General features: G+C 43.2%; 1 pseudogene; it reads left to right on the top strand.

Annotated features, from left to right (window-relative positions):
- Window positions 1-1,661: 1,661 nt before the first annotated feature.
- Window positions 1,662-2,521, top strand: LOC142840397 (proliferating cell nuclear antigen pseudogene; annotated as a pseudogene).
- Window positions 2,522-19,418: the final 16,897 nt, after the last annotated feature.

The following is a 19,418-nucleotide window of genomic DNA, read 5'->3' as shown; positions in this document are numbered from 1 at the left end:
GGGTCTGTGGAATGTAGCATGATTATTCTTTATTTACAGCTAATAACCGCTTTTTTAGTTTTTTGACAGAGAATTTCTCTGTGTAGCCTTGGAGCCTGTCCTGGCATTTGCTCTGTAGATCAGGCTGGCCTTGAACTCATAATATCCACTTATGAGTGAGTACACACCATGTTTGTTTTTCTGGGTCTGGGTTACCTCACTCAGGATGATTTTTTTCTAGCGAATTTCATAAAGTCGTTGCTTTTAACAGGTTAGGAAAATTTTTCTCTATGAATAATTGAAATATTTTCTGTCTTTTTGAGCTGGGATTCTTCTTCCTCTATTCCCATTCTTCTTAAGTTTGGTCGTTTCATTGTGTCCCAGATTTCCTGAATGTTTTGGGTCAGGAATTTTTTAGATTTAACATTTTCTTTGACCAATGTATCCATTTCTTCTACTGTATTTTCAATGCCTGAGATTCTTTGTTGCATCTCTTGTATTCTGTTGGCTTGCCTTTTTAGTTTCTGTTCGAATTCCCAAGTTTTTCATTTCCAGAATTCCCTTGGTTTGTGATTTCTTTATCGTTTCTATTTTCATTTTCAGGGCTTTAACAGTTTTATTCATTTCTTTTAACTGTTTGTTTTCTCTTGGCTTTCTTTAAATGATTTATTCCTTTCCTCCAGTTGTTTGTTTATGTTTTCTCAGATTTCTTTAAGGGGTTTATTAGTTTCATGTTTAAGGATCTCTATCATCTTCACAAAGTTGGGTTTAATGTCTTTTTCCTATGTTTCAGCTGTGTTGGAATATCCAGGGGCTGCTGTGGTAGGATAGCTAAACTCTCATGGTAACATATTGCCCTGAGTGATACTGATTGTGTTCTTATACTGGCATCTAGTTCTCTAGATGATTATAGACCTAGATGCTGATATCTGGAATGGTCTTTATTGGGTGGGTATTTTGTTCCTTGGTTTCTGTTTCTTTTCTGGATTTTCAGAGTGGGTTGACTGTGTGTTTTACTGACCTGCTTGGCTGGTGTGTTCAAGAGGAATGCTTATTGGTGCTGGAAGGTGGGGGATGGGGAAGTCAGGGAGAGATGGTTTGTTGCAGTGCTGGGGCAACCCTGACAACCCTGACAATTGGCTCTTGAGTAACAGAGTGGGTGGAGAAGGTCCACTGGCAGCCTACCTGGTAGTCTGGCAGGTGTGGCTTGTGTTTGAGCAGGTGGTGTGGTTGAGTTAAGGACTGGGATACAGCGACAACGTGGGGGAGGTGAGGCCAAGGGGGGTGGTCTGTGGGATCCACAGGAGGTGTGGAGGGGGGAGGGGAGCCTGCTGCTGGTGCTCTGTTGCACTGGCTAGGGGCAACCCTGAGAATTGGGTCTGGGGGAACAGAGAGAATGGAGAATGTTTATGGGCAGCCTACCTGGTCTTTTTGTCCTACGATGTCTTTTAAGGTGTTTTTTCTTTTAATTATGGGTATGTCTGTGCCCGGATATGTGCACATGTATTCAGATGCTCCAAGCATCAGGCATGGGTACTGGAAATCAGACTTAATTCCTCTGCAAGAGCAATACATGCTCTTAACCACTAAACCATCATCTTTTTGGTCCCTAAAAGTGACATAGTCTTTTAAAATTTCAACATTTTAAAATCCAAGTTAGCCATCTACTCTGCATCTACACTATGGCTCGGGAGACCTTAGCAGCCAGACCTTGTTCCTCTCACAGTCTCCAGTTTTTAGTCCTTGCAACTCCACCCCCATGTTCTGAGGCACATCTGGTCCAGGGCTCCATCCTGAAGAAGGTGCTGGTTACTCAAACCCCTCATCAATGGCACCTGCTGGGTCATCAACTTGTATGGTATGAACCTGCTGAGAAGAGATGCTCTGTATAGCTCCTTACATATCTCTCACGCTGCACTCTGAAGGCTTCCACAAAGGCTGCTTCAAACAACCTGGCCGTGGGCATGAGCTTCACCAGTATGTCCGAAATATTAACATGTGCTGGCAAAGAAGACATCATTATATTAAGGACTGAGGATAATGCTGACGCCTTAGGGCTAGTATTTGAAGCACCAAATCAAGAGAAAGTTTCAGCTCATGACATGAAGTTAATGGGCTTAGATGTTAAACAACTTGGTATCCCAGAACAGGAATACAGCTGTGCAATTAAGATGTCTTCTGGTGAATTTGCAATTAGATGCCTAGCCCTTAGCCATACTGGAGATTTTGTTGTTGTATCCTCTGCAAAGGGCAGGGTGAAGTTTTCTGCAAGTGGAGCGCTTAGAAATGGAAACATTAAGTTGTCACAAACAAGTAATGCTGATAAAGAGGAGGATACTGTAACCATAGAGATAAATGAGCCAGTTCAGCTAACTTTTCACTGAGGTACCTGAACTGTTTTACAAAAGCCACTCCTCCGTCTCCTACATTAACACCCAGTGTGTCTGCAGAGGGACCCCTTGTTGTAGGGTATAATATTGCTGACATGGGACACTTATATTATTATTTGGCTTTCAAGATAGAAGATGAAAAAGGATCTTAGGTATTGCTAGAATCTGAGAAAACCAAACCTTTGAGAACTGCTTCTGAGATGCCAGCATGTGCTGAAGTCTTTTCTATCACCAAGTCTGTTCCTGAGTACATATAAAAATATCTTCTGTAAATAATATATTTTTTTCTCCATTCTGAGGCACGGTTAATAAAACCTCAGGGTCAGAAATTGAGGTTCATCCTGAAGATCTGGAAAGCAAAACAGCCAGCCACTGGTTCCTACCTCAGTCTGAAATGGCGATCCTGCCTCCCACAATCTCAGAATAAGACTATATCTGAGAGCAGGCTCCCTTCACCCCCCCCCCCCGTCTTGTATTCATCTCTAGGGCTGGGATTAAAGGCATGCACCACCCGATTTCTATGGCAACCAGTGTGGCTACTGGGATTAAAGGTGTGTGTTATCATAACCTGGTCTGTAAGGCTGACCAGTGGGACTGTTTTACTCTCAGATCTTCAGACAGGCTTTATTAAAATAGAATTGAAATGCCTCTACACCATTCTCCACAATTTGTTTAAAGAATAAACTTGAGAGTAAGAACTGGTTTTGTTAACATAAATATTTCTACCTTAGACATACTGACAATATTTCAATCAAAATGGTTTTGATGCCAAACGCAGGGTTTTTTTTATTTTACATACCAACCACAGTCCTCCACTTCCCTCCTCCTGCTCTCTCCACCCCCCAACCCATCCCCATTCGCCGCTGGAACCACAGCTTCTGTGTATAGACCGAGAGGACATAGTCACAGGCTTCACCTCAGTGATGCTGGCCTCTGAATCACACAGTTCATGTCTCAGCCTCAGCTAATCTCTGTCCCAGGAAAGCAGAAGTTTCGTTTTAGTGATTCTGGTCACTTGTTCGTCACAGCTGATTCCTTTCTGCAGCTGACCAAAAGTCACATATTTATCCTCAAATACCACACAAATGGCCTCTTCCCTCTGAAACTTCACAAGTCGGGCCTCTATCATTGGCAACACTCTCAGAATTCCTATCTCCCAAGCTCCCACAACAACCCATTAAGTCCTGAACACTCAATGGTTTTTCCAGCCCAAAGTTTCAATCTCTTTCCACAATTTTCTCCAAGACAACATGTTCAGGTCAGTCACAGAACTCCCTCAGATCCGGGTATCAGTTTCTGTCTTAGTTTGTTTATCCTGTGATAAACACCATGATCAAAATCAATTTGTAAAGGAAAGAGTTAATTTTATCTTACAGCTTACAGATCATCATGAGAAGCCAGGACAGGAACTAAATGCAGGAAACTAAAGGCAGGAAGTAAAGCAGAGACCATGGAAGAGAACTGCTTACTGGCTTGTTCCTCATGATTGCTCAGACTGCTTTCTTATACCACCTAGGACCATATGCCAAAGGGTGGCACCATTTTCATTGGTCTGGGCTCTCTAATACAGATTGTTATTCAAGAAAGTACCCTCCATGGGATGAAGAATTGGCTCAGCTATTAAGAGAATTAATGCTCCTATAGAAGACTTGGGTTCAGTTTCCAGTACCTACATGGTATTTTAGACATACTTAAAGCTACTCAATTATACATTTATGTAGGTAAATCATACAGCATATGGATTGTGTATCAATGAAACTACTACAAAAAATAGAATGAAGTATCTGATACACACAGAAAATTTTCTGTTGGTGTAATCAAACGCTCTGACCAAAAGCAACATAAGGGAGGAAAGTGTTTAATTTCACTTTACACTTCCAAGTCACAGTCCATCGTGAAGGAAGTCAGGGCAGGAGATCAAGTCAGAAGTCTGAAGGCAGAAACCATCGACTGCTTGCTGGTTTCTCAGGCTCACATTCAGATAGCTTCTGTGGTGGTTTGAATAAGAATGGCCCCGAGACCAGGATCTAGCTCTAATTCATGAGCTGACTTTGTAGAGCCCATTCTCTATGGAGAGAGACCTTGCTCAGCCTAGGCATGGAGAGGAGGGGCTTGGTCTTGCCTCAAACAAGGTGATGGGACAGATTTAGTTGACTTCCCAGGGGAGGCCTTACCTCTCTGAGGAGCAGATGAGGATTAGGTAGGGCAGAGGGGAAAGGAGGAGGAAAGTGGAAACTGGAATTGGTACATAAAATAAATAAATAGATAAATAAAGAAAAAAAGAAAAGAATGGTCCCCATAGACTCATGTGGGTGAATGGTTGTCCACAGGGAGTGGCACTATTAAGAGGTGTAACCTTGTTGGAGTAGGTGTGGCCTCATTGTGGAAGCAGGCTTTGAGCTCTTATAAGCTCAAATCTGGCCAGTGTGACTTTTCACTTCCTGTTGCCTGTGGATCAAAATGTAGAGCTCTCAGCTCCTTCTCCAGCACCGTATCTGTCTGCATGCTGCCATGTTTCTTGCCATGATAATAGTGGACTAAATCTCCTAAACTGGAAGCCAGTCCTAATTAAATGTTTTCCTTTATATGAGTTGTTGTGGTCATGGTGTCATCACAGAAATAGAAACCCTAACTGAGATGGCTTCCTTACACAATCCAAGATCGCCTGTTCAAGGAATTGTATCACTCATATTGGCTTGGGCCCTTCTACAGCAACTAACAATCAGGTAATCCCATATAGACATGGCCACATGGTTCCTGCCTTGCTCTTTGTTTCTTGGTCTGTGATGATGTGAACAACGTTTCCCATCCACTCCTGACACTGTGAACTTTTCTACCATACATTCCCTCCATAGACAGAAAACCCTTTGAAACCATGTCTTACTTTTATAGAGACAAGAAAACACTATGATCAAAGTAACATAGAGAAAAAAGAGATTGTTGGGGGCTTACAGTTTCATAAAGTGAGTCCATGACCATCATAGTGGGGAGCCTGGCATCAGGCAGACAGACATCATGTTGGAACAGTAGCTTGTAGACAAAACATTTCTGTCTTGTCTGGTCCTGTAGCCATTCACTCCCAAAGAAACACAGAGGCTTATATGAACTATAAACTGGTTGACCTATTTGCTCAGGCTTATTATTAACTAGCTCTTACAACTTAAATTAACCCATAATTCTTGTCTCTGTTTAACCTTGTGGGTAGCTGAGAGCTTACATCTTATTCACAAGCAGGAAGCAGGACAAGCTAACTAGAAATGGTGTGGGATTTTTGTTTTTTTTTTTTTTTGGTTTGTTTGTTTTGTTGAAACAGAGTTTCCCTGTGTGGCCCTGGCTGTCCTGGACCTAGCTTTGCACACTAGGCTCACCTCAAACTCACAGAGATCTGCCTGCCTCTGCCTCCTGAGTGAATGCTGGGCTTAAAGGAGTGTGCCATCACCACCCAGCTGGTGTGAGCTTTTTGAAACCTCGACACCCACCCCAGTGGCACACCTCCTCTAACAAGGCCATACCTTCTAATCCTTACCAAATAGTTTTAACAACTGGGGACCAAGTATTCAAATATATGAGCCTATAGGTGCCATTCTCATTTAAACCACCACAATGCCCAAAGGTATATACTAAGACCAGAGGGTAGAATGTTGGGACAAACTTGAATTCTGGACTACCTCTGATCTTTCAGAGCTACCAGGCAAAGAGATGTAAAATCCAAATAATGGTTCCAAAGTTAAATTTGGAAACTTACTGTCCCTTTGTGCTGAGTTCTTGGGGTCCTTGGGAGCTTCAGGCTGCAGATTTGGAACAGAAGAAGAATCTACGCGGAGTGGTTCCATTTTCAGTGCTTAGAAACCTTCCCTTTCTCTGCACATTTTCCCGATCCCCAGAACAGCGCAGAGATGGGGAGTCTGGGTGCAGACCAGTGCGAACATCAACACCTCTGCAACAACCAAAATCTCAACACTCTCAGTCTTTTCCTGAATTTTGTCCTGCCCTTCTCCCAGGAGGAAGTCATGTTCCTAAAGGTGCTGTGCAGAAGAAAGACGTGACAACGTGAGTAGAAGTGTGGGAGTCTCGGCCTTTCCTCAGAAGTCACCCCACATGAGGAAAAGTAACCTCGGTTACCATGGGGGGGCAGCAGAGGCCAATTTACAGAACCTTAAGCCTAGACTAAGAACTCCTGGGTTACCCTGTTTGGGTGCTCCAACTCATGTCTGGGATCAGCCCCATTCCGCACATTCCTGCTGGCCAACATGGACCTGACCTGGCAGGTAGAGGACTGATCCAAAAAGCAGTCAGAGAAGTCCAAGAATAGGAAGGTTCCAGGACAGTAGGACAGACAGACATTGCAATAGAGAAATGTCTGGTAAGAAAGGAAACCGTTGTTTGCATACAATTCAGTTCCACCCTCACTGTATCTGTGCTTAGGAATTCTTTCCCAGCTGACTCAGTCCTACATTTTAGTTCCCTCCTTTTGATATTCTAAGCTCAACTCTCCTAGCCTAAAACTGCTCCGAAGAATTGCCTCAGCTTCAGCCCCAGATCACATTGGCAGCAACTTTTTTCCATGTTCACCATGCTGGGCCTTTCTGGCATGGAAGATCTACCTTCTTAATTTTACAGCTCATGAATTTAGGGTATTCAGGTTTTGTGAGGATGTAATTTGCTGCTATTAGGAAGCATTCCATCCTTCTCTGATACACCAGAGTGGCAAATCTGGAAGATGAGGGTAGTTACATGTGCTAGCTTGCTTAGTTATAAATACAAAAGACTTGACTCTTTAAACCCTAAGAATGAGCTAAAAGTCAAAAGCACTTCTGAACTAGGAAAGTCAAAAGGAAAGCTAAGATTTCAGAACAGGAAGAAAAAGGCTGCTAATTGATATACCCAAGCCCCAGACATCATCTGCTCTGGAGGTCACGTAGACAATGCGACTAACTGGCCCAGATAGGAACTTCGATCAGATCAACAAAGGAGGGCTCTGAGATTCTCAGAGAAAGGTCCTATGGTTTTTCATATGTTTTTTTCTCTTAAATTTCCTGGCCATGAGCCAGGTTCAAGCCAATTCCTTGGCTTCCTTACAACAGACTCAGGTACCCAGTCCCTTCCTTTTCTCCTTAAAGCTGCTGGCAACAGCCCATCTCTTTGTGTGAAATACACTTCTCCTTTGGGTTAGAGTGAGATAAAACCATTTTAACATACTCCCCACAGCTAACTCGAAAGACAACCTTTAGGTAAAAGGAATCTACTAGCCACCATGAAAACGAAGAAGAGCAGAGATCACAAAATAAAAAAGAATGCATTTGCTGGGTTTGGTAAACTGTTACACTGGAATAAATATAAAATGACAAAAGACTCCATCTTCCAGGGACAGGATAGCTGGCATTCGGAATCTATTTCCTAGACGGCCACTGGGAGCTCATTTTGACTTATTTTCTGCACTTTCCTTATCCTGAAGATGGGAGTCACTCCTTCCGTGATATACAACACACTCCCCTTATCCAGTTACACAGATATGATCCTCCTAACACACACCTAAAGCAAAGCTGTGCCGGCCTCCCTTCTTTGCATAAGGAATCTAGAGCTCCGAGGCTATTTGCACTGGGTGCTGAAAAGAAGCACTCAACCCACAGCTATACATAGAAACCGTCCCCTCTAGGGAGTTTCCTCCCAGCAGAGACTCAGACTTAATAACCTGCCTGGGAATGTGTCTCAAGCAACAGAACAGCACAGAAAGACACCAGGAGGGGAGGAAAATGGAGTGTTTATCCTGTCCTACAAAGCATAGTTTTAGGTGGACTAATATGTACCAAGGGCTCTGTATAACATAGTATAGAGCTATCAAGCTATCATAATGTTTAAGGTGCACACCAACCTTATAAAGCGGATATTTCCTCATTTTATTGAAGGGGAAAATGGCTGTGATCATTGGTACACAGAAGTAACAGGCTGGGTGTTAACCCAGGTCTACCTGACTCCAAAATGAATGTTGCATCCACTACCCATAATTGGTTGCTTTCTGAAGAGAGTGGGAGGTCTGGGACTCTCAGAATCATAAACTAAAGCCTACCAGGCTAGATTAAAAAGGCAAGCTTAAGAAAACAGATAATGGTCCAAATCACAGGAGAAAGACCACAGGCCCTAGGGAGCACAAGAAAGCCACAGGGCGCAAGTGCAGCATGTATCAGGTTATGCCTCCTACCCACCCAGGGACAATGGAAAAACAGGCTCTTGGAGGTACTCTGAATTGAAGCTCTGAGTCCACTTCAACCAAACTAACCATCATTGGGAACAAATTCCCAGTTCATGAGTGGGTCAACCTCCATGGACTCTAATGCATACGCCCACGTCTACTGTCTTAAGACTTACAGACAGCTTTTGTAGTGGCAGGAGGTCAGGGACACATTGATATTGTATTGGTTTATGGAAGATGGGATTCCTTTTCTGTTCCCCTGGGCCCACCTATCCCCACCTCCATGAGACGGCACCCCCAGATACAATGAAATGGGATTCCTAGGGAGCTTTCTGGCCTGGACAGAGCCATGGGGCCTTTCTTTGCCTAGAGACTGGCTCTGAAGAGGATCTGCACAGCAGTGCTGGTGGGGCCCCATCCACCTGCTGCTAGCGAGGAGGTCCACCTCTGTCTACATGGGTAGCTGTTTTGTTGACCTATGACAAAGTACTACGTGAGACAAGAGACTCAAGAGAAGTCTCCATGGGGGAAGAGGTCATAGACACTCTTTCAGCTTGGACCCTTTGAATCTCTAGTCTCCCTATAGGGTTCTCGATCTATTTATGACCTTAACACTTTCACTCCCTTGGTAACTGGGACATGGGGACCTCCAGGTCAGAATGAAAAAGATCTTTGGGAAGAAGTCATAGTAGAGAGAATCTGATTCTCTCTTTGTCTCATGGCCCCTGCTGCTCCCCTGCAGAGCCTCAGGTGTGTGTCACTATTTTTTAACACTCTGGCCTGAGAGGGCCACAGAGCCCAACCCTGACTTTTCCTGGGCACAGTGTGGGCAGCAGGAAGCATCAGCACAAAGAACTGCCTGAACCACTCTGAGAAGAAAGGACCACAGCAGAGCCAAAAGCAGCCCAGTGACCACAGACTCATAGCCTCCTCCTCACCCCCACTCAAGCCTGGATTTCCTCCATAAGGAATACATCTCTTCTGAAGATCATCCTCAGAACTCAGTTACAATCGATACAATTTATTAGGCCACACCCAGGTGAGAACTAACCCCCACATTGTGCTATTTAGTTTGACAACACTTCGGCTTTACAATACCTTAACATCCAAATACCAAGAATTACCTATACACAGCTGTCTTAGTTAGGGTTTCTATTGCTGGGAAGAGACACCCAAGTATTAGGCTGGGGTGTTAACCCAGGTCTGCCTGCCACACCAACTCTAATAAAGGAAAACATTTAATTTAGAATGGCTTACAGTTCAGAGGTTTAGTCCATGATTTTCCTGATAAGAAGCATGCAGGAAGACATGGTACTGGAAAAGGAGCTGAGAGTTCTACACCTGAATCAGCAGGCAGCAGGAAAATAGAGAGAGACATTGAGCCTGGCTTGGGCTTTTGAAATCTCAAAGCCCACCCCTAGTGACACACTTCCTCCAACAAGGCCACACCTGTTCCAGCAAGACCACACTTCTTAATAGTGCCACTCCATGGTGACTAAGCACTAAAATCTATAAGTCTGTGGGGGGTCATTCTTATTCAAACCACCACAACAGTACGACAAGGAACTGGTTCTTCCACAGATAGCACCTCATTTCTCTCTGCTGTGCAATGTGGGAACTTGCACTCAGCCTTAACTAAAGGCTGGGGATTTAGTTTAGAGGTATACCTGTTCCAGTTATGTGCAAGAGGGTCTGAATCCTCTTTGCAGGAGCTACTGTCTCCATGCACTCAGTCACTCTGGAGGCAGCCAGAGGAAATGATTATATTCCTACATGGTGCAGCTCATGGTTCTTATTACAACAGTCACGTTAGCAGGTGCATCAGGGTAAAGCCCTACCACATGATGGATCATTTAACTTGATGCATCTCTTCACTAACTCATTCATTCTTTCAATAAACACGGAACAATATGAGCTAGGCACTGCTCTTTGCAATAGAGAAATGAGGAAAAGCAAAACAAGCCATGATTCTTACTCTTACGGAGTTTGGAATATAGTGGGAGAGATCCAAGGAATTATACAAATATGGGTGAAAATACAAATAAATGCTACGAAGAAAGGAAGAGCATTTGCCATGAGGGAAAGTGTAGTATGTGGAGAAGTGTTGGTCAAGACTGTACATGACTTTGCAGACCACATTAATGATTATTATTATTATTATTAATACATATTATTGGAGATTTTTGGTACAACATGATAATATTATGAGGTTTAACTTTTGAAAACATTACTCTGGAAGTTATGTTTTTAAAAAGTGGTTGGGGGTAACTGGACAATATGCAGAGAGTAAGAGACACCAGAGTACCCAGTCCTAAATGGTATGTCTTCATCAAACCCCTTCCCTCAAAGCTCAGAGATTTATGTGGAAGAGGAGGCAGAAAGGTTGTAAGAGCCAGCGGTGGTGGGTAACTCCAAGGAGACAACACCTTACAGATACAACAGTCACTCATGGAGACTGTGACAGCACACACAGGCCTGTACAGGTTTAAGCCACAGAGTGTATCCCAGTACTAAGAGGGGGCATGGACATAAGGACACATGGACACATGGACATACACCCTTAACAAAGAAGCTATTTGCAATTGATAGCTGCTAGGAAGGGGAAATTGATTTATCCTTGAAGTGTCACTAAATATATCAAACACACTTCAGGGCAAGCCCATGCCCAGTAGTAGCAGGCAAACACAAAACAAACCCCATGTTTTTTTTTTCTTGAGCACATTTTGTTTCCTTTGGGTATATCTTACCATTGATCTTCTTCAGTTTTGGTTTTCATTGTTTTGTGTTGTGTTGTTTTTCTTATTTTCGAGAAATAGAAACACAGAGAGAGAACATAAGAGAGCATGAAGACGGGTGAGTAGGGAGGTGGGAAGATCATGCTAAACTTGGTGTCTAGAAGAACAACTACATATACATGGCTGGACTAAAGACTTCCAAATACAGAAAACTTATGGATGGACTGGATATGCAGAAGAGGGGACTAAGATCATCTCAGTAAATACAAAGATGTGGGATGCAAACCATGAGCATGGATGCATGAGATTTCCCAAGGAAATAGTAGAGTATAAGAGACAGATTCTGAGAACCCTAACATTTAGTCCCAGTGACTCGGGAGGCAGAGGCAGAAAGACTGAAGTTCAAGGTCAGCTTGGACTGCAGACTGAGTTCAAGGCTACGTTGGACAACTTAGTGAGACCCCTATCTCGTCATAAAAAGTAGAAAAGGGTCCTGGGATACAGATCAGTGGGAGAGAGAAACAGGCCCCAAAGGACACTTTAAGACATTCTCAAAGAAGTAGTAGAAAACAGAAATGAAATTAATGGAAGAAAGCTCAACAGGGGAAAAATGGACTGAAGATATAGATAAACTAAGAATTGAAAACATGTAGCACAAAAAATAAAATCCCAGAGACAGATATTGGGGTTCAACCTGAAGGTCATAAAAGCAAAGCAGCCAGCCACTGGCTCTTACCTCTACCTCAGATCAAAAAGGCGATCCTACCTCCAGGAATTTCAGAATGAGACTGAACTGATATCTGTCTCCTCCTGTTTTATACTTGTCTCTAATGTAGGAATTAAAGACATGTACCACCACTGCCTTGCCTCTATGGCTAACTGGTGTGGCTACTGGGATTAAAGGTGTGTGCAACCACTGCCTAATCTGTATGGCTGACCAGTGTGGTTGTTTTACTCTCTGATCTTCAAGCAAGATTCATTTATTAAAACACAAATGAAATATCACTACAAAACCATCCTTTGGGTTTACTAACATGAAGGTCACTAGTGACTTTGGAGAAAGAAGATTCTAGCTATTTATGAGAGGTTGGAGTTAGATGAGATAACTCTTCTGAGAAATTTCTTTAAAAGCAAAGACTGATAACTCAAGGAATACAGACTTGGGGGTGGCATTACTTTAAGATAGGATAAGATAGGAGGAACTAGTTCACCCTAAGGAACACCTGTTTGAAAGAAAAAAGTTTACCATATTGGAGAGAAAAGGGGAAGCTAGGAAGACATAAGAAGCACCCATGGAAAGCGTGGTCCCTGAAAAGAAAGGATATCCTCCACCAGTTCAGACAAGAGGACCTGCAGAGGAGAGAGATGGGGTGATGTGTAAATACGGTGGCAGGGAAAGGAGGCGCTGCATGAAACTTGCATTTTTTTCAATGAAATAGATGATAAGGTTATCTGCTAAGAGTAAGAAGGTGGGCCTGGGGACTGACGGTCTGAGAAAACAGTGAAGAAGCCTTTAAAAAGTTAGTCTGGAGAATGAGAGGCACTTAAAATTCTTAGTAGGACTGCAAAGCAGTGATGAGGACTTTATTGGGGGTACAGCTGGTGACAGTCAGGGGAAGTAACTAAGCTGCATAGGAATACATGATGGAACTTAAGAACCAGGAGACTCAGGTGATCAACTTATGCATTGATATCACCCCAGATGATGGCAGTCCTTGTGGCTACAGGTGGGGAATAAAGGGAGATAGAAACCAACGTCTTCACTGAGAGAGTTGGTGTAATATATATATATCTGACCTAACAGATTGTCAAAAACTGGATGCCTTAAGACAAGAGTTTATTCCTTTGTCATCTGCTTTGTCATCTGAGAGGCTATAAAGTCTGAGTTTGGGTATTTGAATGTGGGCAACAGGATCGTTCCAATCTCTGCCTCTGTTATCACATAAATGTGTTGTCTCTATGCACACTTGTGTTCAAATGTCTCCATTCTTTAAGAACGTTAATCACGGGACTGGGCTTCGCTCTACTATAGTACGACCTCATCTTACTTTGGTCTCATCTGTAAAGACCCTATGTTTAAATAAGGTCATGGGTACTTCATAAGGTACTTTAGGGTTAGGATCTCAACACATCTCTTCAGAGGACCACACAGATCTGGGAAGGACAACTAGTAGGTCTCCTAGAGGAAGGCTGGGGGAAGCAGAGTCCTCCAGCTAGAGCTAGGTTTCAGTTAGGCCAAAGGGCTTGAGAACGCCAGTTGGGAAGAGCTGACAGAGTGGCAGTTGGAGAAGGTAGAGGGAAAAAATGAGCCTAGATAGACTGAAGATAAAAGCAGAGCAGTTTGTGAATAAGTGTGAGGGGAGATATAGGGCTTACATTTTGGGAGCTGACATATAGGGCAGAATGAAGTCATTCACAGGAGCTTTGAAGAGGGTGGCTGCGCCTAGTGGCTAGAAATGTGTCTGTATCACGGTCTGTCAGAGTTGATGGAAGCTGCAGTACCTTCAGACTGTGGACCCTGTAGGCTCTGGAGTACTAGAAATCGTAGGGACAGGCACCTCTGCTCCTTTGTGTCCTGAAGTGGATATTGGGATGAGGCCACTCTGTCAGTATCTAAGGATCTGCTACCTTCCTCATTAATAATGGAAAAGCACACCAGGAGGAAGCATAGACATTCACTTCTATGGCTTTTGACTATGAAGATAGTGAGATCTTTACTTGGAATCTAGGCTATAGACCTTAAAATAGCACTCTATACCCCTAAGCCCTGCATACATCAGACTAATACTAAATAATCAAGAAGTGGAAAATGTTAACTGAGATGTCAGACTAGCCACAGCCCACCGCTTCTGAATGGAGCTACGGTAAGCATGGACTTTGGAGTAGGACTACAAGTGCTTACATTCTACTTCAGGCACTTGTTAGTTGTGTGACCTCTGACAAATAGCCTATCTGTACCTCAGTTTCTTCATCTGGAAAATGGAGACAATAATAATTCTGACTTTGCAGAATTATTGTCATAGAAAATTAAGGGGCATCACCCATATTTAGCACTGCTCACAACAGGCAACTTATGGAATCTGTTTAGGTACCCATCAATGAATAATTATCAGTAGAAAAAAATACAACACACACACACACACACCACATCCACTGGAATTTTTATTTGGTAAAAGAATAGAATTATGTCATTTTTCAGAAAAATGGATGGAGTTGAAGATAATCATGGTAAGCGAAATAAGACAGAATTCAGAAAAATACTATATTTTATCTTATGTACAGAATCTATATTTTAGGAAGGTGCAAAAGAAGGAGGGATTATTTGGAGGAAACTAAGAGGATGGGGTAGAGGGGAATATAAGGGGACAATGAGGGGCAAATATAAAAATATGTTCGTGTATGTGAAAATATGATAATGAAATCTGTTATTTTATATAATTATTATATACTAGTAAGCCATTTCTTTTGGAAAGAAAAGGAAACTTAAGTGACAGTATATACAAATGCATGAAACAGTATTGGGTTATTGGGTTGTGTTATGTTCAATGGAAATGTTTATTTTGATGTTTATCCTCCCTCCTGACCTCCCATTTAATCACTTTATACTATTCTGATTGCTAGCATGTCCAAGGCTTTGGACCCTAACCTAAATGAGCACTTCTCAACTTTCTGTCATGCTGTGTTCTTCTTTGAGTCTGTTTACCTCTAGACTGAACGTGCCCAGAGCTATCAACAGTTTTCCATATGGTGTTGCTGCTGTTATACCAGCCTAGTAACTCACTTTTGGACATCTTGCACTTTGTCATTGTGCCCCAGCTGAAATGGGCTGTCTAGAATGGTTCACAGTGCTCCAGGTAGGATGTGACAAGTGTAGGGAAGGGCAGGAGCATCACTTCTCTTGTTCTGGTTCTATACTTCTATTAATGCAGCCTAAAAATCTAATTAGCTTTTTTGGCAGCATCATCACTCTGTTGGCTCACATTGACTTTACAATCAAATCAAGGTCTTTTTCACATATGCTGCTGTTAAACCAGGCAGGTATCTTCTATCCTATGCTAGAGGAACAAACCAGCTGTAATTGCTAGGAGAAAGTCCAGTGCAGCAATCATAGCCACGTATCGAGAGAGTTTAGTTACAGACAAAAGACGGTATAGGCAAGCTGTTGATGGTTGGAGGTCATGGAAAATGCTACCAGTTTCCTGTCCATTAAGGATTCTCCTCTTCTTCCTTAGTTACAGAATACCACAATTATTCAGAGCAGCAATGTGCTAAGCAAAAAAATATTAAAAAATAAAATACTGTATTTCTCAGCTTCCTTTGTGGTTTAGAATGTTCGTATAATCTAGCTGCAGTCAAAGAGGTGCAGGTGATGTCACTGGGTGCAGGACATCATTGTGAATTAAAAAGCAAAGGCTCTGTCAACTGATCTCTGCCTTTAGTCTTCTTCCCATCCAGTGTGCTCCTTTCCTCCTGTCTAGAATACAGACAAGAAACCCAGAGCTGAAGCAGCTATCTTGTGATCCTAAAGCACAATGCAAATGAATGGAAGCCTACGTTAAAAACAGTAGAAATGAAAAGCAGGGATCTTTCTGTTGGGGTGAGTGTTGATAATACACTACACTGCTCAGGTTAGTCACAACTGCATTATTCTCCGGGCTCACCCTCTCAGGTAATGGGACGGTAGGAATGCACCACCACACCTGACAGAAGTCCTAGTGTCAAGAATGCTATTGAACTGCCCCAGTAGCCCTGGACCAAGGAAACTTTGTTAAATGAAGCAAATAAATATTTATCTGTTTAAGCTACAGCTGTAGACTTGTTTATTATTTGTAGCCAAAGACATTCCTAACTGGAACAAAGTAATAACAAACTGAGGATCCAAATGAAGGCAAAGAGGACTCTAGAAATCAAAAAAGGGGCTACTTAGGCAATACATAGGCAACTGGTCCTGCCAGGAGGCATCTGCAATGGAGTTACGCTTCAGGCTCAGGGTCAGTACTTCCTCCCTAGATGGCGGGGTAGAAGAGCATGGCCAAGACTGAGACTTACTAGGCGATAAGTATGAAGCTGGAGCTTGGGTATAGGATGTGAGACTCAAGGTTGAAGTCAAAGGACATGGGGAGAATAAGGCAGAGAATTGGGAAACTTGGGACCAAACTCGGAACAGCAGTAAAAGGACAAACTGATGCTGTATTCCAGGTTGAGAGTTGAGGCACACTGTGTTTACTTGAAGCCTTCTCATGTTTGTATAGGTGTGGGGTGTAGACAGAAAAAAAAATCCTCAGAAGGAGAAGGAGAAGGTGTCCTGCAATGTGATACAGAGTGTGACAAACTTTAACCCACACTGTGCTTTAGCCACCCTGACACTCCTTTTGAATTCACCCTCTGTTGCATGCTCGTCTTTCCTGCTTGTGCCCATGACTTTTAAAGGACCTGATCTCTTTAAACAGTTGCCACTGTCTTCTTCCTATTGTAAGTGTTTCACCATGGAAACCTTTCCCTCCTCCCTCTATTCCAAGTCGTCTAGTTTAAGGATGCTCTTCCTGGATAGTGTGTATCCCCTCAGGCAAGACTATCCTTCAGCCTCTGGTCTCCGCTTGGAGTGCATCTAGATGGCAAGAGCTAGAAAAAAGGGCTGACTGGAGTTTTCCGGGTGCAGAGATCAGAGTGCTCCACTCCCGCTTCTCACCTTGGCTTCCTTGCTCCAGCAGAGGCCAATGTTTTCCCCACCCCCATTCCGCCTTCCAGTGTAATGGAAAGTGAGAGAATGAGATCGCCCTCTGCCTGCTAGTGTGCTACCACTTCTCCTTTGTGTGTGCCAGGTGCTGTGTGCGGAAGCCATTGTGATATTGTGCTCCTATGATAAATGGACCTCTGTGAGACACTTTTCTCCTTGTGTATACAGGGATAGAGGGAGTCTTGCCTGAGTGACTTTTCACAGAAAGCTCCAGAGGTGCTCAGTGTTAATAGCCTGGGCCAGGCAGGTTGCTCTTTCAATTGGCAAGAGAGGGTGTCAATCACCACAGGCCTGCCAATCAGCTCTAAACTAGACATCTGTAGCCATTAGCCTTCTCTATGAATCACAACATTGAATCTTCCAAAGACTAAACAGAGAAGAGCTCCCAAAGACCGTTCCTAGGTGGGAAGGAGCAGGTCTGCTGGTGTCACTAATGGAGCTCTTTGGTTTCACCCTCCTTCTCACATAATTTGTCTCTACTTCTCACATCTAGGCCAGTTCCAGGTCCTTCCCATTAATCATACCTCGTTCATTCTCCTCCCAAGCGCATTTTTCTCCCACTCCAGCTGATGCTGTCTTTGTCCAGTCCTCAATGCCTCTCACTTGGACTCCTAAACAGTCTTCTAACTTGTCTCCTTGCAGCCAGCCTTGCCCCTCCAATGCACTCTCCATGCGGCAACCAAGTCAATCCTTTGAAAATACAAATCTGGTCAGATATCTCCTCGCAAAAATTGTCCAGCCTTTTCTGTGGCTTCAGGTACCCTTGGTTAGGATAAAGTCCAGGATCCTCATGATTAGGTTCCCGCAAAATGCTCAGTCTCCATTTTGGCAGTGTTCCCACTTTGCGTCTAGCTGCAGCAAGCTACTTTGTAGGTTTCTACCGTGTCTTTCCTAGCTTCGCTTCTACACCCTTATACATGACTTCCCTTCTCCTGCGATATCCTTCATCACCACCTTCTTTACTTTCTCTTTAGTCTAAACCCATTTATCCCTTAGCACCTCAACTAACCTTTCTATCCTAAGACACACATTGTACTCACATCTGTATCACTGTTAGGCAGTATGGCACATGGAATTTAATACATTCTCTGTAGATGTTTTCCAACTCGCCTGGCTATGGCAAAACTGCCTTTGAGAAAAGCTTTCAGAGATGACTAGTTCATCTCTCTATGGGAAGGAGACCTCTCGTTGATACCATTCTTTCATATTTGGCTATAATCCCTTCTTTAATGTCTACTTTCCCAATTCAACAGCAAGTACTCCCATAGCAAGGCTGTGTCTGAACAATTACATCCTATGTAGGTCCATGAAGTGCTCAAATATAATGAATGAATAAGTCTTGTGAACGTCTGACAGTTTTTTCCTTTTGCCATATCTTGTTTTACTTTGCCTCTAAAGTCTAAACTACCACATTCACACACATACATGGTTGCTTTCTACTGCTGAAAAATTTTTCCTTCTCATTTCTTTCATCTGGAATGTCCTTCTCACTCACCCACCCAACTTCACCACTTCTTTAGGGACCAGTTCCTCTTCCAGTACCCGCTCAGAAAGTTTCCATGCATGCTTTGCAGTTTTCCTCTGAGTAGTGCCAACAGTTCCCACCCATCTCATTTAGCCCTTAGCATCCCCTCGCGTTGCCAAAATGAGGACAAAGCATGGCCAGTTTTAGAAGTATTACTTGAACCCAACTCTATCCATAAATTCTACTAGCCAATATGTAAGTCTCACTTCCTTACTTCGAAGACTGTCACTTCCTTTAGGGCTGGTCTGTGTCTTCTATTCCTTCATCTTTCTATAGCCTTCCTGGAACTGTAGAGCGTTCTAGGGACACACTCCCTGGGTTTCTGTCTGAGATGCACTGGTTGTCTTGGGCGGTTTAAGGACACTAACCTTCAGCTTCCTTGTATGCAAATGAAGGAACGCTAACATCCATCTCATAAGTAAGCTTAGAAGAATAAAGCAAGTTAAAGTGCCAAGTGCAGTATCTAGCAAGTTGAACGCTGCTCAATAAAGACTCTTTTCTCCATTGTTATGATTAGTGACGAATCTCTGCTGCAGTGATCCCTTAAAAACTACAAGGAGAGAGTTACAGAGGAAAGGGAATGAAGAAAGGACGTAGACCACTGGAGACCTGTGATTTCTGTGAAGTCCAAATAAGGTTAGTAGCGCGGCAGGACATTTGTATGTCCGAGTTCCTAGAGCCATGTGACTCTATGAGCCCCAAGCACATGGTTCCACCCGGCGCAGCTTCTCTAACTCTGGCGCTCAGCTATTCTCAGCAGCCTGTAGGGGGAGCCAGGAAGCTAGGACAGGATTTTGGGGGAGGCTGCTTGAAATCTTCCTAAGGGCAAAAAAACGACACCCCACCACTACTACCGGTCTTA

Source organism: Microtus pennsylvanicus, chromosome X (assembly GCF_037038515.1).
Source record: "Microtus pennsylvanicus isolate mMicPen1 chromosome X, mMicPen1.hap1, whole genome shotgun sequence".
Classification (NCBI taxonomy): Eukaryota; Metazoa; Chordata; class Mammalia; order Rodentia; family Cricetidae; genus Microtus; species Microtus pennsylvanicus.
The sequence above is the reverse complement of the archived record's forward strand: the minus strand, read 5'-3'. Positions and strand labels throughout refer to the sequence as shown.